Consider the following 16,777-nt stretch of genomic DNA (forward strand, 5'->3'; position numbering starts at 1 on the left):
GCCTGATGTGAATTCCATATAAATGGAGTCATACTTACATTTTGTGGGATTCCTTTATGTTGTTGCATATGTAAGTTGTTCATTTTTCTGTTGTTGTGTAGTACTCTGTTGTATGAAATTTAGATATCCATTCTACACTTGGTAGATATTTTAAACAAATAGTTTGGGGCCAGTATGAATACAGCAGCTAAAGATGCTCTTGTGTGTCTTCGGTGGATGGAGTATGAGTTATTGATTAAGGTTAACAGACTGTCTCTAGGATTGAAGTTTACGTTCAAGAGCATGGGGAGGATATCATGCCAAATGGTTTTAAAATATATTGAAGTACAGTTGACCCTTGAACAACATGAATTTGAACTCTGTGGCTCCACTTACATGCAGTTGTTTTTCGTTAGTAAATACTACAGTATTTACTACAGTACTACGTCACCTGTGGTTAGTTGATCCTTGGGATGCAGAAATGTGGATATGGAAGGACCACTCTAAATTATACTTGGATTATTGACTTCAGGAGGGCTGGTACCTGAGCCACCACATTGTTCAAGGGCCAGCTGTGTATCAAACAAAGGAATGAATTAGTCTAGTATACTTGTATTTAGCAAACTGTGCTGGTAAAAGCAAATCTTTTCTTTTGTGCTCCTTGACTATGATAAATATCCTAAGCTGGAGGGCCAATTTCCTGAAAGCCAAGATTCTCATGTGAAACTATGTTGTTTCCTTATGCCTTCTCTAAAAGGAGTGGGAAAAAGACCTTTTCATTAATTCTGCAAATAGGCATCATTTTCTAATTTTAGATTCTCACTGTGAAAAAGAGTCATGAATTACTAAAAACTCTGAGAATATAAACTTGTCTGGGGGGGGGGGTCCCCTGCATTGGAATGAATAAAGGCTTTAAATATTCATTTCTGTTTTTCTTTCCATGTCATTTTGGGTATTGTGAGGAAAAAAATATTTGCTGCTGATTTAGAACTGCTGAATACTCTTATAAAAATTTAATTCCCCCTGTATTAACTAGGCTTTCAAGGCTTTTTTAGAGAGCCTGTTGCTAGCCTTTAGAGAGCCTCTAATAGGTTGCTAGCAGGAAAATCTGTTAGCCTAGAGAACTGATGGATGGAAGTAGAATAGGAAAACTACCACTGACCGTCATTGGGGATATTGCATTGATTTACATTTTAATAGTGTCTGTGTTTAATGAAACTGAAGAATTAGGTTAGCATTCCCTTTAATAAGAATGGGAAAAATTCTAGTGACGGATGCCATAGCCATACGTTTAAGGCATCACACCTCTTTATAGCCAGCTAACACTATTTTTAACAACCTGCCAGAAGGGGTCTGGTGGTATGAACCAGCATTACAGATGTGCAGTCCTGTCCTGGGAATCTTCCCTATACATAACACCTGCCCAGGTAATGAAATGACATCTGTATAAGGTTATCACTGAAACTGTGTATAATGCCAAAACATCAGAAGCCACCCAGTGTTGGCAGTCATAAGGAAGTGATTGAAGTGTGGTGTATGTGTACAGTGCAATTAAAAGAGGGTGAGGAAGCTCCGTGTTCTGATGTGAAATGACATCCAGGTTCATTGCCAAGTGCAGAAAGCAAGGTGGAGGACAGTGTAGAGAGTATGGTACTTTTATGTAAGAAAGACTGGGATATGAAGATTTGTAGGTGAATTTGCTAATATCTACATAAAGAAACACTGGATGGATAAACAGGAAACATACAGATGTGTTCCTGGAGCAGGCAGAGCAGAACAGAGTGATCAGGAATAGATATAGGACAGGCTCCTGTGTGTATTTTTTAAAATATTACATTGACATTTTGAAGGATGCAGAAAAACAAACCAATGAAAGTGCATCTGTCCCAGCATGCCCTTTGACACGGAACTGGACCATGAGTAGGCGGCAGAAGGTGAAGCTGGTTGAATGCATTGTGAGAAGGTGAGGCTACCTGCTCTGTTTCATTTCTCAGAAGCTAAGTCAGTGCATTCAGTGCTTATTGAGCCAATCAGCCAGTCTGCCATGCCAGGCACCAAGCTTCCGCAAAGCCGGCATTTTCAAAAGAGCAGACAGACAAGTAGGTGATGAGTGAGGGAGAGAAGCCTCCTGCTGCTGAGGTCCAGGGGAAGAAGTAAAAGGAGCCCATGCTGAGGTCAGAAGGGAGGGTCATTGCTGATCTTCATCCCTCTGTCTTCATGGTGCCTCCATGAACAATATTCTTGCACATGGGATAATAAAGTAGGGTCAGTTCTCAATTCTAATCTTTTGCTGTAGCAGTCAAGATTTCATTTTACTGTAAGATCAGTATCACTGAAGTTTCAAACAGAGACATAAAGACATCAGAGCAGTCAGTGTACCCCAGTTTACTGCCGTGTTGGCAGGAGACCTGAATTTAGTGGAATAAATAAAAAGTGGATTTAGCCATCATGGTTTGTTTTCACAACAGTGGGGCTGTAGTGGGGATAATTTTCTATATGATTTGTGACTATAACCATAGATTATTAGATAGGTAAGATATTTCTATGACAAGTCTGTTATTTGTTTTTTCCATTCATAAAGTGGTTAAATATAAATTGTCCCTTTACTGTAACATACTAACTAGAAAGTATAAACACACACAACACACCATGTACTCTTCACATTCTATATTCATTGTCTGAAAATGCCATGGAGATAGTTCCACAGTGGATAATATAGACGTGTGGAACATTTACTTCCTGTGTTTATTTTATTTTTTTCTTATTCTGGTGTCTTTATTGGCAGATTTCTCTTTCATAGTTTCTGAATCAGATGAAAGATTAATATGGTTATTTTTTGACGTTTCTATGATGAAATGACTTTTTGAAAGAGATTTTTCTCTGTTTCTTTGGGTTCAAGTCAATTTTGGTGAAACATGAGGAACAGAGATCAAAGGCAGAGGAAAAATCTGATGGTCAGAGTGTTTCTTGCATCTCCAGTTCTATGACTTGAGTCTTGCTCAGATACAAAGGAGTAACAACACAGACTGGCTGCCAGACTTGGGAGTCTGGAATTTTCCTGGCAACCAAAGTCCAAAATATAGATGTATCTGGAGCCAGCATGTTCACAAACAATCCTAGGCTTGTGAGTAAGGTACAGAAGCACCTGCAATCAGAATTTGCTTTAAGGTTTGAAAAATGCAGCGTAATGAGATCTTTATTAATCATGATAAAGTCCATTCTGTGGAATAGTTAATGGAATGTCCAGGGGTTCCAGAATCCACAGCCATCCTGGGAAATGCACAGCGAGGTGAGGATGGAAGCTTGCTGTTGTATCTCCCTCTGCTCTATTGATGAAGAGGTTTGGGCCATCTTTGAGATTGGATGTTTCAGAACTTTGTTAGATCTGTTCTCTTGGAATCCATCTCAGGGTGAATTCAGGAGGACATGGTCTTTGCTTCCTGGTAGATAAAGAAGAGGAGAGGCTGTAACTGCACGAGGTCTTCCACTCTGCCACCTGCCTTACAGAACGTTCGCCGGCATCACTGGACCTGGCTTGGGGAGGTCACTAAAGCTGGTCCCATGATGGTGGGACTGTCCACACTCTCCATCATTGACAGTGAGGCCACAGCCTTGTAAACTGTGATTGACATGCATCAAGCGGCTGTGCTCAGGGATAACATGAGGAATGTAGGAACTGTGAGGATACACACTCGGTGCTCACTGAGTTGTGTTTTATTCCTGAATTCATTTTTACAAAATTATCTTTATTTTTAAATTTTTATTGGGGGTGTAGCTGATTTACAGTGTTGTGTTAGTTTCAGGTATACAGCAAAGTGGGTCAGTTATACATACGCGTGCGTGAGTGCTAAGTCACTTCATTCATGTCTGACTCTTTGTGACCCTATAGACTGTAGCCTGCCTGGCTTCTCTGTCCATGGCATTCTCTAGACAAGAATACTGGAGTGGGTTGCTGTGCCCTCCTCCAGGGAATCTTTCCAACCCAGGGTTCAAACCCAGGTCTTTTACATTTCCTGCAAGTGGGTTCTTTACCACTAACCCCACCTGGGAAGCCCCACATATACATATATTCACTCTTTTTTAGATTCTTTTCCCATATAGGTAATTACAGAGTATTGAGTAGAGTTCCTTGTGCTATACAGTAGGTCCTTAATATACCAATTTTATGTATGTGAAAGTGAAAGTGTTAGTTGCTCTGTTGTGTCCAGCTGTTTGTGAGCCCATAAACTACAGCCCACCATAGTATATATATATATATATCAACCCCAATCTCCCAGTTTATTCCTCCCCCACTTTCCCCCTGGTAACAATAGGTTTGTTTTCTACATCTATAACTCTACTGAATTCAAAGAGGAAATAAGAGCGACACAGATGCAAAGTGAGACATTTGGGCAATGGGGAATTTCAACCAAGGTGGGCTGTTTCTCTAATGCCTTTTGCTCTTTGGGATAGTGAGAGATGTTTTTAACAATTCCATTCACCATTGCAACAAAAAGAATAAAATACTTAGGAATATATCTACCTAAAGAAACTAAAGACCTATATATAAAAAACTATAAAACACTGGTGAAAGAAATCAAAGAGAACACTAATAGATGGAGAAATATACCATGTTCATGGATTGGAAGAATCAATATAGTGAAAATGAGTATACTACCCAGAGCAATCTACAAATTCAATGCAATCCCTATCAAGCTACCAACGGTATTTTTCAGAGAAATAGAACAAATAATTTCACAATTTGTATGGAAATACAAAAAACCTCGAATAGCCAAAGCAATCTTGAGAAAGAAGAATGGAACTGGAGGAATCAACCTGCCTGACTTCAGTCTCTACTACAAAGCCACAGTCATTAAGACAGTATGGTACTGGCACAAAGACAGAAATATAGATCAATGGAACAAAATAGAAAGCCCAGAGATAAATCCACACACCTATGGACACCTTATCTTTGACAAAGGAGGCAAGAATATACAATGGATTAAAGACAATCTCTTTAACAAGTGGTGCTGGGAAAACTGGTCAACCACTTATAAAAGAATGAAACTAGAACACTTTCTAACACCATACACAAAAATAAACTCAAAATGGATAAAAGATCTAAACATAAGACCAGAAACTATTAAACTCCTAGAGGAAAACATAGACAAAACACTCTCTGACATAAATCACATCAGGATCCTCTATGACCCATCTCCCAGAATATTGGAAATAAAAGCAAAGATAAACAAATGGGACCTAATTAAACTTAAAAGCTTCTGCACAACAAAGGAAACTATAAGCAAGGTGAAAAGACAGCCTTCAGAATGGGAGAAAATAATAGCAAACAAAGCAATGGACAAAGAATTAATCTCAAAAATATACAAGCAACTCCTGCAGCTCAATTCCAGAAAAATAAAAGACCTAATCAAAAAATGGGCCAAAGAACTAAACAGACATTTCTCCAAAGAAGACATACAGATGGCTAATAAACACATGAAAAGATGCTCAACATCACTCATTATCAGAGAAATGCAAATCAAAACCACAATGAGGTACCATTTCATGCCAGTCAGAATGGCTGCAATCCAAATGTCTACAAGCAATAAATGCTGGAGAGGGTGTGAAGAAAAGGGAACACTCTTACACTGTTGATGGGGATGCAAACTAGTACAGCCACTATGGAGAATAGTCTGGAGATTCCTTAAAAAACTGAAAATATGACTGCCATATGACTCAGCAATCCCACTGCTGGACATACACACTGAGGAAACCAGAATCAAAAGAGACACGTGTACCCCAGTGTTCATTGTAGCACTGTTTATAATAGCCAGGACATGGAAGCAACCTAGATGTCGATCAGCAGACAAATGGATAAGAAAGCTGTGGTACATATACACAATGGAATATTACTCAGCCATTAAAAAGAATACATTTGAATCAGTTCTAATGAGGTGGATGAAACTGGAGCCTATTATACAGAGTGAAGTAAGCCAGAAAGACAAACACCAATACAGTATACTAACACATATATATGGAATTTAGAAAGAAGGTAACGATAACCCTGTATGCAAGATAGCAAAAGAGACACAGATGTACAGAACAGTCTTTTGGACTCTGAGGGAGAGGGCAAGGGTGGGATGATATGGGAGAATGGCACTGAAACATGTAAATTATCATATGTGAAACGAATCGCCAGTCCAGGTTTGATGCATGATACAGGGCGCTTGGGCATGGTGCACTGGGATGACCCAGAGGGAGGGGATGGGGAGGGAGATGGTAGGGCGGTTTGGGGTGGGGAACACATGTACACTCATGTTGGATTCAAGTCAATGTGCGGCAAAACCAATACAATATTGTAAAGTAAAATAAATTAATTAATTAAAAAAAATAAAGTAAGCATACCCCCAAAGCACTGCACCAGCTTAGGGATCTTTCACAACTAGTTTTAGGCCTTCTTCCTCTACAGTTGTAGTTGATATATGCTCCTAATTGCAGATTAGTGGTGCTGAGAGGAGACTATATTGTTTTATCAACGTATCTTTGGAGGCAGAAGTTTGTTGCTTGTCACAGAAACTGAAGTCTGCTTCTCCTGGGACCCCCTCCACGTCCTGTGTGCACAGTAGATGCTGTGTTCTGGTATTCATTTCCCCCGAATATTCCTGTCCAACATTTCTTACATCTTCTGCACAAATCAAGAGCCTTAGCTTTTTTGTGAGTCCGTGAAAGAAGATGAATGTGTGTTTACAGTAGTCTTAGTGTTTTGGCCAAGCCCCACCTCTGTTAATTTCATGAAAAATAGATGATTCTTTTGTGGACATGTTTTCCTGAAGGGACAGTTTATATTTCTGGCCTGTTAAGAGTTTTTAAAACTACTGATAAGCATTTGACCATATTTGTGAACATCTCAAGGCAACCTGGAAGGATGGGTGTAAAGTGTAATAGTATCAAGGACAACAGAATAGAGTTGACATTTGTGTATTTTATTGGCACTCACTAAGATTTCTTTGTCATATGTGTTATGAGAAAGGAGAGAGATCAAAGGACAGTTGAAACAGGCTCAATGGGCTGATTTGATCCAGGGAGCTTTTATGTATTAATAACTGGTTAAGATAAGGGGTCTTCACATGTTGCTGAGATAATGCAGAGGGAAGCACTTAACAGCAGCATGGATAGGACCATTCTGAAGGGCTGGAAAGAAAAAAGGAGCATGATGCTAGAGAAGGTGCATCTCTTGGCAAAATTCTGTTGAGCAAACTGTGGCTGCAGTTTGTCTTGGGAGCAAATTTATTTCCTGACTAAGAGGGTTAGGGAATGAAAATAAACTCTTAAGAGTTGATATATAGGCTTCCCAGGTTGAGCACAGTGGTACAGAATCCACTTGCCAATGCAAGAGATGGAGGAGTTGTGAGTTTGATCCCTGGGTCAGGAAGATACCCTGAAGAAGGAAATGGCAACCCACTCCAATTTTCTTGCTGGGGCAATGGACAGAGGCTCCATGGACAGAGGAGCCTGGCAGGCTGCAGTCAATGGGGTTGCAAAAAGTTGGACACAATTGAGTGACTGAGCATGCTTGTATGCATACATACACACACACACACATATATTAATGTGTCATGTATTGGTGCTTATGAGTATTTTTTAGTAAATTTGATCATTTGTTTATATTCAGAAGTTGACCTTTTTAAGTAAACAAGGAGAATTCATTCCCCACCAGCACTTCTGTATCTTTATTAACCAATTTTCTCACATCTGTGGTTGCCACTGGTGTGTTTTCACCACCAAGTTGCTGGTGCTTTTTTCTCACCTGAGACTCAGAGGATGTGATATAAAATGCTGAGCTGGGTTCTGAGTTAAAATGTATCTCAAAACAGTAATAAAAAGTCCCTGGCTGTTTGTCCTTCTTCTCAGGATTGTTGAATTTCTAAGTAAGAAATTAACCAGGATGATGGTGTGTCAGCACCTAGCACAGGCCTTGGCAGATGGATGTTCAGTAAAATGTTCTTTTCCTTCACCAGCAGAAGTGCTTTTCAACCTTTCCCCCAGTACTCTCCAGAGTGGAGAGAAGCAAATACACGCTCTCAGGCATCTCTGGGTGGTTCACGGACTGTCCTGAGGACACCAATGCATTGGGAAGATGTGCCATCTTAATCTTGTGGCTTCTCCCACCCCCTGGCACCCACACTATAATTTTAGAAGTTTAGTGTTAATGGCTAATGTCAGACAAGGCAGCAAAGAGTGATCCAGTATAGTCACTTCAGGTGTGTTTTGTCACATTTCAAGTTCTTTGAAATTTGGCCACTTAGAAATTGTTTGTAAGGCAGTTCTCTTCAGTAGAAGTCCAAGTACACACTTGCTTGCCAGTCATTCTGAGCATCCAGCAGGGGATAATCATTTCTAAACCCTGCATTTGTGTGTATGGCCATAAAGTGGAAATCCGGTGAGGACACGCCCGCAAAGTCCCTAGAATTCTATGTATGTTAGTTATATGCAGAGCTTTAGTGGGGGATTTCTAATTGAAGGATAAGGTAGCAGGGTGGCATTTCTTTACCAGTTCAGATAAACGAAACAAATCCTCCTCCTTACCTGGGCATTTCTGAGGCAGCTGCTTATTACAGACCATTCTCAATTATCCAGGGATTGGTGCAGATAGTTAAAATTCTCTGATAATCCTAAAATGTCACTTTGGTTGTTACTTTCCTGTTTCTATTGAATGAGTCTTATTTCAAAAACAACTTTGGGCCCAAGGGGTAACATTTTGAGCAGCCACTAGTAGACTATTCACACTGTTGCACTGAATCATCCCTTCAACCCTGCAGTGTGGATGTTAGCCCACATCATAGATGAGGGGACCAGGGTTCAGGGAAGCTAAGTGCCAGGTCACCGGTGAATTATGGGGCTGAGGAGTAATTTCACCTCCCCGACTCAAGGCACATTCTCTCAAACTATTGCCTGCTCCCTGGTAGAAATGGAGTAAAATGTCCCAAACGCTAGGAGGAGGCTGGAGAAAGGTTAAAATAATCTTGAATCATCAAGTCCTGAGTAACCAAGAACTGATAAATATTTGAGAGAGTTAGTTTCAGTTTCTTCATGTAAAAGTACTGATACAAATTGTAGAAAGCAAATGAGATCATGGATTAAAAATACTTTGATATGCACCAGCAGCAATAAATATGCCCAGGAAGAGTGTTGGTTCCTTAAACCACTGTCCATTGAGAAGAGTCTGTTTTTGTGACTGTACTTTTGGTCCTTCTGGGTTACGGGAGGGTCATCTTGGTAGCTCTGAAGGGCTGTTTAAGCTGGCTGAGAGCAACATCTAGTCTGGACAAATAGGAGCTGCCAAACAAAGCAGCGTGTTAAATGAAGGTTGTCATGGCCTGGAGCACACTTGCTTGTTGAAGATCTCCTGAACCTTCTGGCTAAAAGGTACACAGGGTTTTGAGAACTCATTCTGAAACGAAGTACAGGTTCTCTCTATCAGCCCTGCTCCTTGAGAAACTTGCTCCTGAATATGTGAAGAGCAGAAAAAAATGAAGGATGCTGCCATAGTTAAGTAGTCAGAGTTGGTGGTGGGGAATCCACTCTCATATTTTCTGGGCAGCTGGAATCCTGGGAGCAGATGAATTGTTACTGGGGCAACGTTCTGGTGTAAATAGTGCAGTTATTTCAAGGGTGTCTAAATATTTTCACCTCTGTTTAAAAAATCAGATTATCAGTTACACAAGGGCTTCCTCACTGATTTCTCTCTCATCACTGTTCATTTTCTGAGACCATCAACTGAAACAGACAGTTGATATGCCTGTTGTAGTAACTAGCGTGCTGAGGGACGACGTGTATTTGCTGAATGACAGCAGCCTGGATGGTAGTCAGGCTCAGGCTGTGTGATGGTCATGGGTAGGATGACCTCTTGGTTGGTCTCTATTCACATGAAACAGGTATTATTTGGTTTTTCTTTAATGGACATTTTAAATTGGGCAGTAGTTGATTTACATGAACACGGGAGTAACATACATATAACATATTACAGGGATAATATATAGAGAGCTCATGTACCCTTGGGGCATCCCTGGTGGCTCAGATGGTAAAGAATCTGTCTGCAATACAGGATACCAGGTTTCGATCCGTGGTTCAGGATGGTCCCCTGAAGAAGGGAATGGCTACCCACTTCAGTATTCTTTCCTGGAGAATCCCACGGACAGAGGAGCCTGGTGGGCCAGGACTAAGGCCAGATGAAGGGAGTGACAGAGGATGAGATGGTTGGCTGGTATCATCAATTCAATGGACATGAGTTTGAGGAAACTCTGGGAGTTAGTGAAAGACAGGGAAGCCTGGTGTACTGCAGTTCATGAGATTGCAGAGAGTTGGACATAGTGACTGAACAACCAAAACATGTACCCTTTATCCAGTTTCTCCCAGTGGTAACATCTTAGAGCACTGTAGCCCCTAGATGACAGGCCACCCTGACATTAGGATGATCTGCTGATTTTACCCAAATTTTTTTCCCCAAATAATTAAGAAGAAATATTTATTTATTTTAATTGGAGGATAATTACTTTACAGTATTGTGATGGCCTCTGCCATACATCGACGTGAATTGGCCATAGGCATACCTGTGACCCTTCGCTCTTGAGCCCCTCTCCCACCTCCTTCCCTACTCCATCCCTCCAGGTTGACACAGAGCACCGGCTTTGGATTCCTTGTGTCATACATCAAACTTCCACTGGCTATTTGGTAATATATACATTTCAGGGCTATTCTCTCTAATCATCCCACCCTCACCTTCTCCCACTGTGTCCAAAAGTCTGTTCTTTATGTCTGTGTCTCCTTTCGTGCCATGCATGTAGGATTGTCAGTACTATCTTTCTAGATTCCATATGTATGCATTCAGTTCAGTTCAGTCGCTCATTCGTGTCTAGCTCTTTGCAACCCCATGAACCGCAGTACACCAGGCCTCCCTGTCCATCACCAGTCCTGGAGTCCACCCAAACCCATGTCCATTGTGTCAGTGATGCCATCCAACCATGTCATCCTCTGTCGTCCCCTTCTCTTCCTGCCCTCATCTTTCCCAGCATCAGGGTCTTTTCAAATGAATCAGCTCTTTGCATCAGGTGGCCAAAGTATTGGAGTTACAGCTTCAGCATCAGTCCCTCCAATGAACACCCAGGACTGATCTCCTTCAGGATGGACTGGTTGGATTTCCTTGCAATCCAAGGGGCTCTCAAGAGTCTTCTCCAACACCACAGTTCAAAAGCATCAATTCTTCGGCGCTCAGCTTTCTTCACACTCCAACTCTCATATCCATACATGACTACTGGAAAAACCATAGCCTTGACTAGATGGACCTTTGTTGGCAAAGTAATGTCTCTGCTTTTGAATATGCTGTTTAGGTTGGTCATACCTTTCTTCCAAGGAGTAAGTGTCTTTTAATTTTATGGCTGCAGTCACCATTTACAGTGATTTTGGAGCCCAGAAAATAAAGTCAGCCACTGTTTCCCCATCTATTTCCCATGAAGTGATGGGACCAGATGCCATCATCTTCGTTTTCTGAATGTTGAGCTTTAAGCCAACTTTTTCACTCTCCTCTTTCACTTTCATCAAGAGGCTCTTTAGTTCTTCTTCACTTTCTGCCATAAGGGTGGTGTCATCTGCATATCTGAGGTTATTGATATTTCTCTCGGCTAGCTTGATTCCATCTTGTGCTTCCTCCAGCCCAGTGTTTCTCATGATGTACTTTGCATATAAGTTAAATAAGCAGGGTGCCAATATACAACATTGATGTACTCCTTTTCCTATTTGGAACCAGTCTGTTGTTCCATGTCCAGTTCTAAGTGTTGCTTCCTGACCTGCATACAGATTTCTCAAGAGGCAGGTCAGGTGGTCTGGTATTCCCATCTCTTTCAGAATTGTCCACAGTTTATTGTGATCCACACAGTCAAAGGCTTTGGCATAGTCAAGAAAGCAGAAATAGATGTTTTTCTGGAACTCTCTTGCTTTTTCCATGATCCAGTGGATGTTGGCAATTTGATCTCTGGTTCTTCTACCTTTTCTAAAACCAGCTTGAACATCAGGAAGTTCACAGTTCACGTATTGCTGAAGCCTGGCTTGGAGAATTTTGAGCATTACTTTACTAGCGTGTGAGATGAGTGCAACTGTGTGGTAGTTTGAGCATTCTTTGGCGTTACCTTTCTTTGGGATTGGAATGAAAACTGACCTTTTCCAGTCCTGTGGCCACTGCTGAGTTTTCCAAATTTGCTGACATGTTGAGTGCGGCACTTTCACAGCACTATCTTTTAGAGTTTGAAATAGCTCAACTGGAATACCATCGCTTCCACTAGCTTTGTTCATAGTGATGCTTCCTAAGGCCCACCTGACTTCACATTCCAGGATGTCTGGCTCTAGGTGAGTGGGAGTGATCACACCTTCGTGTTTATCTGGGTCATGAAGATCTTTTTTGTACAGTTCTCCTGTGTATTCTTGCCACCTCTTCTTAATATCTTCTGCTTCTGTTAGGTCCATACCATTTCTGTCCTTTATTGAGCCCATCTTTGCATGAAATGTTCCCTTGGTATCTCTAATTTTCTTGAAGAGATCTCCAGTCCTTCCCATTCTATTGTTTTCCTCTATTTCTTTGCACTGATCGCTGAGGAAGGCTTTCTTATCTCTCCTTGGCTATTCTTTGGAACTCTGCATTCAAATGGGTATATCTTTCCTTTTCTCCTTTGCTTTTCGCTTCTCTTCTTTTCACAGCTATTTGTAAGGTCTCCTCAGACAGCCATTTTGCTTTTTTGCATTTCTTTTTTTGGGGAATGGTCTTGATCCCTGTCTCCTGTACAATGTCATGAACCTCCGTCCAGAGTTCATCAGGCACTCTATCTATTGGATCTAGGCCCTTAAATCTATTTCTCACTTCCACTGTATAGTCATAAGGGATTTGATTTACATAATACCTGAATGGTCTAGTGGTTTTCCCCATTTTCTTCAATTTAACTCTGAATTTGGCAATAAGGAGTTCATGATCTGAGCCACAGTCCACCCCCAGTCTTGTTTTTGCTGTCTGTATAGAGCTTCTCCTTCTTTGGCCACAAAGGATATAATCAATCTGATTTTAGTGTTGGCCATCTAGTGATGTCCATGTCTAGAGTCTTCTCTTGTGTTGTTGGAAGAGGATGTTTGCTATGACCAGTGCATTCTCTCGGCAGAACTCTGTTAGCCTTTGCCTTCATTCTGTACTCCAAGGCCAAATTTGCCTGTTACTCCAGGTGTTCCTTGACTTCCTGCTTTTGCATTCCAATCCCCTATAATGAAAAGGACATCTTTTTTGGGTGTTAGTTCTAGCAGGTCTTGTAGGTCTTCATAGAACCATTCAACTTCAGCTTCTTCAGTGTTACTGGTCGGGGCATAGACTTGGATTACTGTGATAATGAATGGTTTGCCTTGGAAACAAACAGAGATCATTCTGTCATTTTTGAGACTGCATCCAAGTACTGCATTTTGGACTCTTGTTGACCATGATGGCTACTCCATTTCTTCTAAGGGATTCCTGCCCACAGTAGTAGATATAATGGTCATCTGAGTTAAATTCACCCATTCCAGTCCATTTTAGTTCGCTGATTCCTAGAATGTCGACGTTCACTCTTGCCATCTCTTGTTTGACCACTTCCAATTTGCCTTGATTCATGGACCTAACATTCCAGGTTCCTATGCAATATTGTTCTTTACAGCATTGAATCTTGCTACTATCACCAGTCCCATCCACAGCTGGGTGTTGTTTTTGCTTTGGCTTCATCCCTTCATTCTTTCTGGAGTTAGTTCTCTTCTTAGCTCCAGTAGCATATTGGGCACCTACTGACCTGGGGAGTCCATCTTTCAGTATCCTATCTTTTTGCCTTTTCATACTGTTCATGGGGTTCTTGAGGCAAGAATACTGAAGTGGTTTGCCATTCCCTTCTCCAGTGGACCACATTCTGTCAGACCTCTCCACCATGACCCGTCTGTCTTGGGTGGCCCCACACAGCGTGGCTCAGTTTCATTGAGTTAGACAATGCTGTGGTTCATGTGATCAGATTGGCTAGTTGCCTGTGATTGTGGTTTCAGTCTGTCTGCCCTCTGATGCCCTGTCTCAGCAACTACCGTCTTACTTGGGTTTCTCTTACCTTGGAGGTGAGGTATCTCTTCACAGCTGCTCCAGCAAAGCACAGCCGCCGCTCCTTACCTTGGACGTGGGGTAGCTCCTCTCGACCACGCTCATGTGCCATCGCATATAATACATATAACATATGCATTAATATATGATATTTGTGTTTCTTTTTCTGACTTACTTCACTCTGTATAATAGGCTCTAGGTTGATCCACCTCATTAGAACTGACTCAAATGTGTTCGTTTTTATAGCTGAGTAATATTCCATTGTGTATATGTACCACAACTTCCTTATCCATTCTTCTGCTGATGGACATCTAGGTTGCTTCCATGTCCTAGCTATTGTAAATAGTGCTGCAGTGAACTTTGGGGATACATGTGTCTTTTTCAATTCTGGTTTGCTCAGAATATAGGCCCGGTAGTGGAGTTCTGGGTTATATGGTAGTTTTTAGGGCTTCCCAGGTGGTGCTAGTGATAAAAAACCCACCTGCCATTGCAGGTAAACCTAAGAGACACAGGTTCGATCCCTGGGTCAGGAAGATCCCTTGGAGGAGGGCATGGCAACCCACTCCAGGGTTCTTGCCTGGGGAATCCCACGGAAGGAGCCTGGCAGGCTGCAGGTCATAGGATTGCATAGAGTTGGACACGACTGAAGTGACTTAGTATGCATGCACGAATGGTAGTTTTATTCTTAATTTTTGAAAGAATCACCATTCTGTTCTCCATAGTGGTTGTGTGGTTTGCATTCTCACCAACACTATAAATGGGTTCCCTTTTCTCTATGCCTTCTCCAGCATTTGTTGTTTGTAGACTTTTTGATGATGGTCATTCTGATCAGTGTGAGATGATACCTCATTGTAGTTTTTATTTGTATTTCTCAGTGAGGTATCATCCAAGTGATTTGAAAATAATGAAATTTGGTTGGAGGATAAAAGCCAGGAAGTGGGCTTGCATGGCAAAGATGGAACTTGACTTTGTGGACAGCTGCTGGGCTGAGGCTGGTTCCCAGATGCAGAGAAGAAGTGAGTGTGGGATGAATGGGGTGGGGAGTCCCCAGTTGAGGAGGAGAGGTTTTCCCAGGCTATTGGTTGAACTGAAAACAGAAGAAAACTGTCTGGCAGCTCAAAGGCAAGGAGGGAGCCTTGTCATACATTTTCCAGGGATGAGCTGGTCCCCTGGTGGGTGCCCCTCCTGCCTGCCTGTGCCCCCCTTTCTCTCCAGCCCACGTGGCAGGAACATGTGTGATGGTTTACACTTGCAGGAGCTCGAGTCTGGTCTGCAGCCGAATCCCTGACCACACCCTACCCGTTTGGAGCCAGAGTTTCCTGAAGGTTTGAGAAGAATGAGCTTCTGTCTTTGTCATCCTTTCCTTTTATGAAGTTGTTTTTCTTATTGGATTCAGGCAAGCAAATAATTAGGTATTGGAGGGCTGGTGGTGCCTCCTTTTATCCATTATTTAGCAGTCTCTTCCCAAATCTCATCTGTCCCAGCAACCCACACAGCATCCTGCCCCCAGAGAGGTGGGTCATTAAAGCTGATGGAAATGAGGTCACCATCTCCACGGGGAGAGATGCTCAGGGGAGGGAGACCTGCAGCTCCGCTGACACAGAGGAAACAGGAGAGGAGGCTGGTGGTCCTGTGTAGGGCAAATAGCTGGGTCTGTTCCTGCTATCCTGGATATCACAGCCCCCGTGAGCCCAAGGGGCTCATCTGAAGTGGAAAGGTGGCCTTGTTTCATTTTGGGAAGAGAAAAAGCTGCCCATAATTTTTATACTCCTGAATTAAATTCAGCATTCTAGAGTAGAAAATTGAGGTTCCCCCACCCTCCCTTTTGTGTATATAGACCTGTAAGTGTCTGCATTTCAGCCTGTCCAAGTTGCCGCTGAGGCAGGCCTTCCCTCTGGGATGCACAGGCAACCAGCCTTCCATTCCTTGCCTTTGCTTAGACACAGCCAAGGAAGGCGACATTTGGATAATATTCCCTTATTTGGCTTGCCACCCTGTGCTATACATTTAGAAAATAAAAGACACGCCTTTCATAGGAATTACTAATTCTTAAGTAACTGTGTAAACAGCAAGTTACTATGTGGGAACCCTGAGAGCTTTTTTTTTTTCCCCTAGGAAAAGCTAATGTAATAACATGCTTTTGCAAATATAGTATAATATTATTTTGTACATTTTTAAGAATCTAGTTTTCAAATTTGTAGCTTCTGGAGAAACTAATGCTGTATTTTACTTGAGTGATGATTTAGTTAAAAAGACCCTTTCAAGGGACTTGGAAAATGCACGTGTTAAATTATTCTTTTAGGCTCTGATATATAATCAATCTCTCTGAACCTTGTTATTCCTGGTAGATTTTTGTTCTGTGTCCTCACTTTTTTGGTTTACTAGGTTCTTCTTCTTAAGTATTGAACATTCTCTTCAGGGCACATTCTGATGTTTAAGTAAATGGATGAGAACCAGAAAAAGGATGGTGAATTTCCACTTGATTGCTTTGGATTTTTCTTTGTATTCAAAGATACATCTCAGTGGTTCCAAATGTTCACATATTAGTAAGCAACCAGATAATTAGATATTTCAGATGGTCTCAAAATGTCCATTGTTACAGAAACACAGTTAGCCTCGAGGGCTGCATTTGCCTCCCAGATTTCATAAGGATTTTCTCTAATGCTTTGAAAACCT

General features: G+C 41.7%; 1 protein-coding gene and 1 non-coding gene across 2 annotated transcripts in view; both read left to right on the forward strand.

The window, feature by feature from the left end:
- CAMK1D (calcium/calmodulin dependent protein kinase ID) overlaps positions 1 to 16,777 on the forward strand; it is a 387,071-nt gene that overhangs the window by 79,379 nt on the left and 290,915 nt on the right. The gene's annotated exons all lie outside the window — the stretch shown is intronic.
- LOC138091934 (U6atac minor spliceosomal RNA) lies at positions 1,185 to 1,313 on the forward strand. The gene has a single exon (XR_011145965.1). It is a non-coding gene; the product is annotated as a U6atac minor spliceosomal RNA (small nuclear RNA).

This window comes from Capricornis sumatraensis, chromosome 15 (assembly GCF_032405125.1).
Source record: "Capricornis sumatraensis isolate serow.1 chromosome 15, serow.2, whole genome shotgun sequence".
In the NCBI taxonomy this organism is placed as follows: Eukaryota; Metazoa; Chordata; class Mammalia; order Artiodactyla; family Bovidae; genus Capricornis; species Capricornis sumatraensis.